The following is a 12679-nucleotide window of genomic DNA, read 5'->3' on the forward strand; positions in this document are numbered from 1 at the left end:
GCATATTTCTGACAATACACCAGTGACTACATTTCAAAAGAATACCTTTATTAGTTATAAAGGTACAGAGGGACGCCCTGAAGTCATGAAAAATTATATATTATTTATTTTCCTAACACCTTGAAACATTGTACATAATTTAATAATCAGTCTGGAGGTAGATGTTACTGTATTTTTAACATTATTTGTGGCATATCCATGTCCTAACTTGGCAGAAAATAAATCGTTACACTTATTTATAAGCTGTACAGGATTTTTGAATCACTGAATTCACAGATATTTTCAATATATTTCTGGTCTTGTAGGCATAAGAAAGCAGTGAGGAAATAAACGGTAACATTTACACATTGCGAATGAAGGTTGTGTTGAGCATGGGACTGACTGATAAGATTTCATCAACGTTAATGCTTACAAAATGAAAAGAGTCCATAAATATCAACAGCCACAAACAGACACCTCAGCTGCAGGCCAAAAGCCTTTCTCAAGACCGTGAGTTCTGGCTACGGTGACACTAGGAATAAACTGGAATCAGATATTTCATTTCAAATTAAGCTTGGGTTAAACTCATTTCCAAATCTGCTCAGTTGGCTGCTATCAGCTATGATGAATTTGTGCTCCGATGTTCTACAATATGTTATTAGTTTGCAATGTGCACAAGGCTTAATGTTCATTTATGTACTTGAACTGTAACCATGACAACACCATTTATAAAAAATATTAGTTAAGTCTGCTGTCATATCATCTGTTCAACATTGAAAGTACAGACGATGACTAATGGTGGATAGGTTGTTTCATTTCCACAAGATATTCCTAGTCATTTAAATTATGTGCTTCTCAGACCCAATTACAGATATTTTTTATGTCCGGCTTATTTTAATTTTTATTTCCATTTCTATTCAAGCCCCCGCCCCTTTTTACAATCATTTCTTTTTGACTGTTCAATATAAATCATTCATTTGTTAAATGTGTAGGCGGCTGACATGCTCCCAAGCCTCTGCCAATGCTGCCTTTGATCCAAGACATGTATAAGCCTCCTTCACTCTCTTCATGTGTGCAAGGATCCCCCAATGATTGAAGAAACTCATCAGTCACAGTGGGACTGACAGCAACTGCCACATTATATAATAGGTCTTGACTGTGAGGGACGGCATAACTCTGTCACAGCCTCCTCACTGATCTTTAGCTGCCTTTGGTGCTCGGAGGCAGAAGTCGAGATAGAGATACCCGTAAGAAACACAAAATAAAAAGGTGATCCTTCACATTAAATGCACATACCCTATAACACATTCACACCTGCCCTCTTTCTTCAGTTGCCAACAAAATGATACTTTGAATAGCGTTTCCATGAACTTGGGCTGGCTCTTAAGGCCACCAGGGTAGCCAGCCTTTTATAAGGATAAGTCAACATAACAGCTATATTTCCTCCTTCCTGACCCAAATTACATTGGTTTCCTGGCATAAGATCAAAGGAAATTTAGCCCAATGATTTTTAATGATGCTGACTTGTGAAAATCACTGTTTGGGATGGGGAATTGTGGCCTTTCAAAATATTATACTGGGTGCTGGGACAGTGAGTAAACTTAAGCAGGAGTTAGACAGATTTTTAATTGGTAATGGGTTGAAGGGTTACGGGGAGAAGGCAGGATAATGGGGATGAGGAGCATATCAGCCATGATCGAATGGCCCAATTCTGCTCCTATATCTTATGAACTTCTGCCCAGATAAAAGGTTGGCTTCTTCACGCTAATGGAAACGCCTTTTATAGGAAAGACATCTCACAACATAAAATCACTTTTGAACCTGCTAGTTTTCAGTTCTAATGCAGGGGCAATGGATACCATTGACAAACTGGAATCCGTGTTGTGCACGGATAAATCTAACAGACAGAGGCATGATGGACTAAGTGGCCTCCTTCTGCACTGTACAATTTTATGAACCATTCTATCAAAAGCATTTTCTGTTTTCAGAGGCTGTAAGAAACCTATCTCAGTATAAGGCACACTAACCACCACAGACTGTTCCTTAATCTTTTGTTTTTCAATTTGCTGTTTTAGTATCTTACTGTGCCCTTTTACCCCTGCATTATTTCATCTGCGTGAGCATTGAAGTCATTTTAGCTTCTATTCTTTGGTCTGAAAATGGGTTACTTTCTTTGAAGGTGGCAAAATAGCTTTATGGGCATCAATGTTTTTCAGTTAAGAAGGTTACTGCGATTAAGATGTAAGCCTGTGGAAGCTAATGTACATGAGATGGTGAACACAAACACAGGCTTTGGTTCTTTGGTCCTCATGTTCAGCTGTAAGAGCAAGTGGAGGGAAAAATTTTCAGCTTTTGTACTTCCACTTTCTATGTTGTTTCCAATGACCTTACAAGAAGCAATACAGCTCATTATCGCTGAGATAGAATGTCAGCTTTCCCTCTTCCCCACTCCACCAACTAAAAATAGAACATCAGGTTTCTTGGACAAAGCTTCACTTCTCATTCGAGTAGTGAACTGAAATATGGAAGAAGTTTGATTGGCAGATACCTCTCCTGTAATTATCTTCCTTTTTCCTCCCTTTGATTTGGTTCTTTCATTGAGCATTGTGGTAAGGGGTAACAGATCAAAGGAAATAAATATTTTGCTTTAATACTTACAATGCAATACAACACACTGGGACAATGCTTCATGCAACATTAAATGTAGAAACATAGAAAATAGGTGCAGAGTAGGCCATTCAGCCCTTTGAGCTTGCACCACCATTCAATATGATCATGGTTGGTCATGCGCTTTCAGTATCCCACTCCCGCTTTCTCTCCACACCTCTTGATCTCTTTAGCCACAAGGGCCACATCCAGCAGCCTCTTGAACATATCTAATGAACTGGCTCCCAACAGCTTTCTGTGGTAGGGAATTCCCCAGGTTCACAACTCTCTGACTGAAGAAGTTCTTCTTCTTCTCCGTCCTGAATGGCTTACCCCTTATTCTTAGACAGTGACCCCTAGTTCTGGACTTCTCCAACATTGGGAACATTCTTCCCGCATCTAGCCTGTCTAGTCCCATCAGGATTTTATATGTTTCTATGAGATCCCATCACATTCTTCTAAATTGCAGTGAGTACAAACCCAATTGATCCAGTCTCTCTTCATATGTCAGTCCTGCCTTTCCAGGAATCAGTCTGCTGATCCTTTGCTGGACTCCCTCAATAGCAAGAATGTCCTTCCTCAGACTAGGAGACCAAAACTGCACACAATACTCAAGGTGTAGCCTCACCAAGGCCCTAGATAACTGCAAGAAAACATCTTTACTCCTATACTCAAATCCTTTGCCTGAGAGGGTTCACTCAAAAGACAGAACTTTATTTTAACACACCCGCTGATGCGCGTTATCACACACGAGGCTTGAGATGCTCAGGAAATAAAGGTTTTTATTTGCTGTAACAACGAAGCTACTAATTATATACACGATCCCAGACTGAGGGGTCCCAGACAGAGCAGAGACCTTTATACCTCTCCCAGGAGGCGGAGCCCGACTGGGATGTACCACAATAACTATAATACAAGGTGTAACAGCCCAACCCTAACCCCAACAGCAACAAGTAGAACAACCCATCCCTAACCCCAACAGCAACATATATACATACTTGTAGTACTGCCCAGACCCTGGCTCAGTACTATCTAGTGGGAACCAACGATGGTTCACCACATTCACCCCTCCTTTGAAGACAAAGGCCGGCGGGGTACAAAAAAACAGAATAATTTGTCATCAGTCTATAAGTTCAGACAGTCAGGGGGACCGCACCGTCGTTGTGACCTCCTCAATACCGGCAATGACACCGGAGTAGGCACTCGCGGTGGCGTTCTCCCCAAGGCGATGTCCAACTGTTCCTCCACAGTCTCACGGGCCGGTTGACCCTGAGGTGATGGTAATCCATGGAGTTCCGACACGCCCTGAAGTGGCGACCATCCTCTGGACTCAGGCAAGCTGTACATGGGAGTAAAAGGGTTAAGTAATGGTCCCGATGCTGCCCGCGCCGTGTCCGGAGGGGAAACAAGAGTTATGGGGTTTGTAACAGGGGGTATGGGAGCGACAGGGGTTTCCAAGCCCCCTGCTGGCGCCAGGTCTCGGATTGAGACCGTGTCCTCTCGCCCATCAGGGTATGCCACATAGGCATACTGAGGGTTGGCGTGGAGGAGATGGACCTGTTCGACCAACAGGTCGGACTTGCGGGCCCTTAAATGTCGCCGCAGGAGGACAGGTCCTGAGTACGTCAACCAAGACGGTAATGAGGTCCCCGAGGAAGACTTCCGAGGGAAAGAAAACAGCCTCTCATGGGGAGTAGCGTTGCTTGCCGTACACAGGAGTGAGCGTATGGAATGGAGCGCATCAGGGAGCACCTCTTGCCAACGGGAGACTGGAAGGCTTTTTGACTTCAACGCCAGTAAGACAGCCTTCCAGACTGTAGCATTCTCACGTTCCACCTGTCCGTTACCCCGAGGGTTGTAACTCGTGGTTCTACTAGAGGCAATCCCGTATGAGAGCAGGTATTGCCTCAAGTCATCGCTCATGAACGACGAGCCCCTGTTGCTGTGAATGTAGCTGGGGTACCCGAACAGGGTAAAAAGATCACGGAATGCCTTGAGAACCGTGGAAGCGGATGTATCAGAGCAGGGAATAACAAAAGGGAATCTCGAGTACTCATCAATGATGTTGAGGAAGTACACATTCCGATCTGTTGAGTGAAGGGGGCCCTTAAAATCGACACTCAGTCTTTCGAAGGGACGAGTGGCCTTGACTAATTGTGCCCGGTCAGGTCGGTAAAAGTGCGGTTTGCATTCCGCGCATACCCGACAGCTTCTTGTTATGGACCTGACATCCTCCACCGAGTAGGGCAGATTGCGGGCTTTTATAAAGTGGTAGAGCCGAGTGACCCCAGGATGACATGGGACATTATGGAGAGCCTGCAAACGGTCCTCCTGTATACTGGCGCATGTTCCACGCGAGAGGGCATCCGAGGGCTCATTGAGTTTCCCTGGACGATACATGATGTCATAGTTATAGGTGGAGAGTTCAATTCTCCACCGCAAGATCTTGTTGTTCTTGAACTTGCCCCTCAGCGTGTTATTAAACATGAACGCCACGGACCGCTGGTCCGTGATCAGGGTGAACCGTTTTCCCGCCAAGTAATGGCGCCAGTGCCTGACGGCCTCCACAATGGCCTGGGCCTCCTTTTCCACCACTGAATGCCGAATTTTGGGGCCTTGGAGGGTGCGGGAAAAAAAGGCGACGGGCCTGCCCGCCTGGTTAAGTGTGGCAGCCAGGGCGAAATCAGATGCATCGCTCTCCACCTGAAAGGGGATGGACTCATCAACAGCGTGCATCGTAGCTTTCGCGATGTCGGCTTTTAGTGTATCAAAGGCCAATCAGGCCTCTGGTGTTAGGGGAAAAGAAGTGGACTTGATGAGCGGACGGGCTTTGTCCACGTAATTGGGAACCCACTGTGCATAATAAGAGAAGAAGCCTAAGCATCTTCTCAGTGCTTTTGCACTAGTGGGCAGGGGAAGTTCAAAGAGGGGACGCATACGGTCTGGATCAGGGCCAATGACCCCGTTTTCCACCACGTATCCGAGGATGGCTAAACGGCGCGTACGAAACACACACTTCTCCCTGTTGTAGGTCAGGTTCAGGCGAGATGCAGTGCGTAGGAAATTTAGGAGATTTGTGTCATGGTCCTGCTGGTCATGGCCGCAGATGGTGACGTTATCCAGGTACGGGAAGGTAGCCCGCAGCCCGTTCTGGTCCACCATTCGGTCCATAGCACGCTGGAAGACCGAGACCCCATTGGTGACACCAAAGGGAACCCTGAGAAAATGATACAAGCGACCATCCGCCTCAAAAGCCGTGTATTGTCGGTCCTCTGGGCAAATGGGGAGTTGGTGGTAGGCAGACTTGAGGTCTATGGTGGAGAACACCCGGTACTGCACAATCTGATTGACCATGTCAGATATGCGCGGGAGGGGATACGCATTCAGCTGCGTGTATCTATTAATGGTCTGACTATAGTCAATGACCATCTGGGGTTTGTTCCCACTCTTGACCACCATGACCTGCGCTCTCCACGGACTAGCGCTAGGTTGTATGATCCTTTCCTTGAGGAGCCGCTGAACTTCAGATCGAATGAAGATCCGATCCTCAGCGCTGTAACGCCTTCTCTTAGTCGCGATGGGCTTGCAGCCTGGCACAAGATTCTGGAACAGGGAGGGTGTGGTAATCTTCAGCGTCGAGAGGCTACAGGCGGGGCGCATTGGGCAATTTGGAGGCTGCTGTTCTCCCACTGAAAGCGAAGGGAGTGGCCCACCGTACTGTAGGGTTACACTCCTCAAGTGGACCATGAAGTTTAGTCCGAGAAGTATTGGCGTACAAAGGTGCGGCAACACCAGGAGCTTGAAACGCTCGCAAACTGTGCCTTGCACCGTTAAAGTTACCACGCAACTCCCTAGCACGGTGACAGACCGGGACCTTGATGCCATAGAAATTGTCTGTTTGACAGGTTGAATCCGGAGTCCACACCACTTCACAGCGTCTGGGTGGATAAAACTCTCAGTGCTCCCGCTGTCAAACAGACAATAAATCAAGTGGTCGTTTACCTGAATGTCCATCATAGACTTGCCAAGTCTATGAGGCTTGGCCTGGTCCAGGATGATCGACGCCACCGTTGGTTCATGAGCGCCACTGCAGGCGGCTGAGATTGACGAGGATGACCCCTGCTGGTCGTTCGCGGTCGGTGCCGACCAACATGGCCGCTCCCATAGGTCGCACGTGGGTGATGGCGCCAAACTCAGCGACCCCTGGTGGTCACACATCTCCGACTCCATCGGCCGTAATGGCGTCGTCCTGGCCTCGCACGTGGACGAAACCCTCGACGATGCCGACGAGGAAGAACCGGGCTCCGAGGATTCGCAGGCCGCACTGCTATTCCGAGAAGCAGATTTAGATCAGCACACTTTCGAATAGTGTCCCTTCTTACCACAGGCGGAGCACAACACAGCTTTAGCGGGACACCGTTGCCGAGTATGCTTCGCTCCCCCACAGAAGTAACACCGCGGGCCGCCCGGAGCTGCTGCCGTCGTCTGGCCCGAGTGTGAGCACGCCATCACGCAGCATTTCGAACCCGAGGGACGAGGAGGGATCAGCGACTGCTCCTGCCACGTTGTCTCCACATGGTCTTTAGGATACAATACCAGGCTTTTGGAGGCCGTCTCCAACATATCCGCTTGTTCTATTGCCTGGGTGAGGTCAAGATTACCTTTCTCCAGTAGTTTGAGTCGGATGTAAGATGATCCGACTCCCGCCACAAACGCATCTCGAGCGAGGTCGTTCATATTCTGCTCTGCCGACACTGCTTTGCAGTTACAGCCCCTGGCTAGCTGTAGATGCTCGTTCGCATATTCCTCCGCTGTTTCGCCGGACTGCCGTCGTCGAGTGGCTAAGAGGTAACGAGCGTGTATTTCGTTGGGCGGTTTAATATAACACTTCTTAAGAAGCTCGGTGGCCGCACGGATCGCGAGGTAGACAGTGTCGCTTACCCTCGCATGGAGGACCCGGAGTCTGTCATCATCTGTGGTGACCACTGCGGAGGCTGCCAGGTAGTCCTCAAAACATTTCAACCAGTGGTCGAAGGTGTTAGAGGCGCCCGCCGCACGTGGATCCAGTGTAAGGCGTTCAGGCTTCAGTATCTGCTCCATACTCTCTATATCGTTTTTTTTCCAACGAGAGTTTATTTACAGCAAATAAAATTGATGTGCGTTATCACACACGAGGCTTGAGATGCTCAGGAAATAAAGGCTTTTATTTGCTGTAACAACGAAGCTACTAATTATATACACGATCCCAGACTGAGGGGTCCCAGACAGAGCAGAGACCTTTATACCTCTCCCAGGAGGCGGAGCCCGACTGGGATGTACCACAATAACTATAATACAAGGTGTAACAGCCCAACCCTAACCCCAACAGCAACAAGTAGAACAACCCATCCCTAACCCCAACAGCAACATATATACATACTTGTAGTACTGCCCAGACCCTGGCTCAGTACTATCTAGTGGGAACCAACAATGGTTCACCACACCCGCACAGTGTGGAAGCCAGAACCAGGATCAAGAACTCATCTGTTCTGCCATGGCTCTTTAACTTAGTCACAGCATTAGCGTCCTACTTCCAGGTTCCTCAACCAATTACAAAGTGCAGACGTGACACATTCAGTGAAGGCCCTCTATTTAAAGGGACTCCATCCAGAGTCAGAATAGCTGCAGGGAACCTTGTTTGTCAAGATTATTAAAGCAAGGATATGGAAAGAAATGTAGGGAAAGGTTGCATACTGTATTGCTGGGAGCAGTGAAGGTGAGAAGGGAGGTTCTTTTTCTGTAGATGAGAGGAAGAGACAGCCACCCAAACATAGTAGTCACGGTTGGAGATAGCAAAGACCATTTGCAGCAGGAGTGTGGTGCCCAGGAACTGGATTGAATGTCGCAATAGATTTAATGACATTAAGTCTGGCAAGGTGAGTAAAATATAACTTTCAGGTGGTGTCCATCACTGTCTGATTTCCCTAGCATCTTCCAGTACATCACTCCTCTATTCACATCTTGCAGTTCCAAACATTGCTTTCCCTCTGGGCACCTCCTCAACAGCCAACACTCGCACCCACCTTCACCCTATTACCTTCGCATTCCCATCCCACACAGTCACCCTCCTCAAATGTTCTCATTCCATCCTCAACACACTTTCCACTCCTAACTCTCTGGAGGTGATTTTACCCATTGTGCCTGTTTTCGGGCACGATGTGGTGGTAAAGTGGGGCATAAAGCGCTTAGCGTGATTGGTGCTGGTTTTCGTGACCAGCGCCATTTTACGAGTGCCAGATATCCGGTGCGGTCAGCCTCTCGCCGGAAATGGGCTAGTGGCAGGTTAATGCATATAAACTTATTTTAATACTGATTTACATCTGCTTAGCAAGTCCGGCGCTCAATCGTCCAGGCTCGGCCACCTTTTATGACCTCATCGGGAAAGGTTCGACTGGCGAGGAATAGACATGCTCCCAATGAACAGAGAGCAGTCGACTTGGCCCCGCCTGTGGAACCGGAGGCCATTGAGGCCCCCCCAGGGAGGTCGAGATCTAGGAGAGGTGCCTCTTGGGAAGTGCCATCCTGACACCTTGGCAATGCTGACCAGGCACCTGGGCAATGCCCACTGGGCAGTGCCACGGGGTGGGGCCAATGGGGGAGGGGCCAGTGGGGGGTAGGGCCAAATGCGGAGGGGCTAATGGGGAGGGGGCCCACTGCCAGTCTGCAGTGATTGGTGGGTGGGAGGGGGAGTGGCCTAGTGGCCTAATTCTGCTCCTATGTCTTATGGGAGGGAGAGGGAGCCTGCTGCCACTCTGCAGGGATCGATGGGGGGAGGGAGAGAGAGGGAGGGGGCCCATTGTCACTCTGCAGAGATCGATGGGGGGAGGGAGAGGGGCCCGCTGTTACTCTGCAGATATCGATGGGGGGAGGGAGAGGGGCCCGCTGTTACTCTGCAGAGATCAGTGGGGGGGGGGGGGGGAGATGAGGGAGCCCACTGCCACTCTGCAGGGATCGATGGGAGGAGGGAGAGAGAGAGGGAGGGGGCCCGCTATCACTCTGCAGGGATCGATGGGGGGAGGGAGAGGGGCCCGCTGTTACTCTTCAGGAATCGGTGGAGGGGAGGGAGACAGTGGGGGCCTGCTGCCACTCTGCAGGGATAGGTGAGGGGGGAGGGCGACGGGTTTGCAATCAGTGGGGGGAAAGCGATGGGTCCAGGATTGGTGGGGGAGGTGGGTCCGCGATCGGTCTGGACGGCAGGGAGGGGTCGGTGGAGGCTGTATCTCGGGCCATGGGCCCCCGCGATTGTGCGGGAGGGGGTGAAGCTGCTTCAGGCAGCCTGCACAAGCAGGGCCCTGACAGCTCTCTCTTTTCTGTCAGACTCCTGCTACTGCTAATGCGCATGTGCAGCATCAGAGGCCTACACAGGCGCACTACCTCCCTCTGCAGGGTTTCGGGTATGTTAAGACCCGCCCATAGGCTTCTGCAGTGAGCAACAGACATTCTCAAGATTTTGCAAACAGAGAGCATGTGGAGGGACCTGAAAACATGCCCAAAAGACAGATCTGAAACTCTCCCAGTTTCAAGTCTGCCCAGCACTTGGAAAAAAAATGGTAAAATCTGTCTTTTCTCATTATACAAGAAAATAGTGCACAACACCAGACATGGGATCATCAGACAGATATTCCACTGATCACAAACTAACTGGACATTGAAGAGATGGAATCCTTTGGTAGTGATGAAGATGCCTGTGTGGGGGTGGGGGCGGGGAGCGTGGTGCATGGTGGCACAGTGATTAGCACTGCTGCCTCACAGCTCCAGGGGCCTGGGTTCAATTCCCTGTCACTGCCTGTGTGGAGTTTGCACATTTTTCCCGTGTCTGTGTGGGTTTGCTCCCACGCTCCAAAGATGTGTGGTTAGGTTAACCACACTAAATTGCTGCTTAGTGTCCTGGGATGCGTAGGTTAGAGGGATTAGCAGGGTAAATACGTGGGGTTATGGGGATAAGGCCTGGGTGGGATTGTTCGCGGTGCAGACTCAATGGGCCGAATGGCCTGCTAAAACACTGTAGGGTTTCGATGATTTTATGAATGTTTTAATTGCCTTATGTCTGCAATCAATAACCCCCTGAATCCCTGGAAACAATGTAGCAACATCAATATCCCCCGGTGTGTTTGACGAGCCTCATCCATGGCAAAGTGTGGCCTTGACAGACAAAGTATCAGTGACTTGGAAGATTTACTAATGGGCAGAAGATTGAGAGATCCTTGAGATGTCACCAGCAGTTCCTTGGAAGGAACCAGAGAGAAAGACATTGAGGTCTGTGGTGAGTTCCCCTGTGCCATGAGTAAGAAGGTTGTTTTCTAGAAGATTGCGGAAGTCAGTAATGACTTGCTGCGAAAACCTAAGCCTCCTGAGGCAGTGTTGATCCGTCCAGTTGGGAAAACTTACCCTTTATTTGTAGACATCTTTCAAGCTGCAGCTGTGTGTCCATCCCCTCTGTCATGTGTGCAGCATGTGAAGGCAGCTGCTGTAGCTGTTTGCACTGCTGCTATTGATGTGTCTCTTGATGCTGTGGTGCAGCTTGGGGAGCTGGAGCTGTTAGTGTGGCTGTTGTTCCTTATTAAACATCCAGGTGCGTACTGCATAAGATGCTCCTGATCTGTAGTGAAGGCTAACAGCAGGGAAGTGAGATCAGGATGAGCAACCTCCAAATTAGGTGAAAGTACTTCCAGAGAGGTGAATATAACCTACAAAGCAGTGAAATCAATTTCTCGATACAAGTCCTGTGAGCACAAGCCTTTCCCTGAAGCTAACCAGCAGCTTTGTAATTCACTTTTTAAAGACTTCCCTCTGCTTATGTTTTATTTTGGAGTGAGTCCCTGCCCTGTTCTCACCTCATTGACCCTGGCAAAATCCTCACAAATCGGGAAGTTGTTCCCTGGCTGTTAAAAAGCCAAAATGCTGGATTAAGTTCAAAGCTAATTGCCTATTTGAATATTTTAATTAATTACCTGACAGCTTCCACTTTGCTGCAGGCGCTACTGGGTTAAACCCAAAGGTAGGTGGGCGCAAGCCAGGTTCTTGACCCAACACCACGTTTCAGGGCTTCAAACCTCCGCCCACACCCAAACCCACCTCCTCACGGCAGATACATTTCTGCCAAAATCTCAGATCGTTTTTTTACCATTGTGAAATCCTATTGATCCATAAGCAAAGGGAGCAGTTTTCCCCTGTGATGTTTTATAAAAGTGTAATTTGAAGTGTGGAAAGATTTAGATATCCCTTGGATGTCGTGAGATCCTAACACATTTTAATATCTCCTCCAAGATGGTAACACGGGAATACTAATTCAACTGTTGTCTTAATGTTGTCAGTATCTGTCTGGAGCACTTTTGTGGATTGGAACTGAGTGCAGCTCCATGTCGGAAGCTGCAGAAAGTTGGCCAAAAGAATGCTGTATCAGGATAAGGAATTTCTACTCCTGCATTACTGATGCGCGATTGATTCACACGGGAGGCGAGGACGTACCCGGGAATAAAGGCTTTTATTCACAACAAGATTGGAGCACACTACTTAACAATACTATCCCAGACTAAGGGCTACTAGGAAGTAGCAGTGACCTTTATACTCCTGTAAGAAGGCGGAGCCGAACGGAGTGTACCACATAAACAATAATAACAGGTGGAACACCCAAACACTAACCCCAACAGTAACAAGAGTAACATATGTACAAATACCCATAGTGGTAACCATCTATGGTTCACCACATTCACCCCTCCTTTAAAAACAAAGGCCGGTGGGGTAAGGAGACGATACAAACTGTCCACATGTTCACATGTTCAGCCGTATCGGGGGTCCGCACCGTCTCTGCGACCTCCGCAGCACTGGCTCCAGTGCCGGTTCTGGTGACCGTGGTGACGACCCTCTCTCTGAGGTGGTGTCCAGTGACTCCTCCAGTTCCTCACACGCCTGTGGACCTCGAGGTGGCGACAATCTCCTGGACTCAGGCAAGCTGTACACGGGAGTAAGAGGATTAAGTTGAGGTCCCTATGCTGCCCGCGCCGGGTCAGGAGGG

This window comes from Mustelus asterias, chromosome 17, assembly GCF_964213995.1.
Source record: "Mustelus asterias chromosome 17, sMusAst1.hap1.1, whole genome shotgun sequence".
In the NCBI taxonomy this organism is placed as follows: Eukaryota; Metazoa; Chordata; class Chondrichthyes; order Carcharhiniformes; family Triakidae; genus Mustelus; species Mustelus asterias.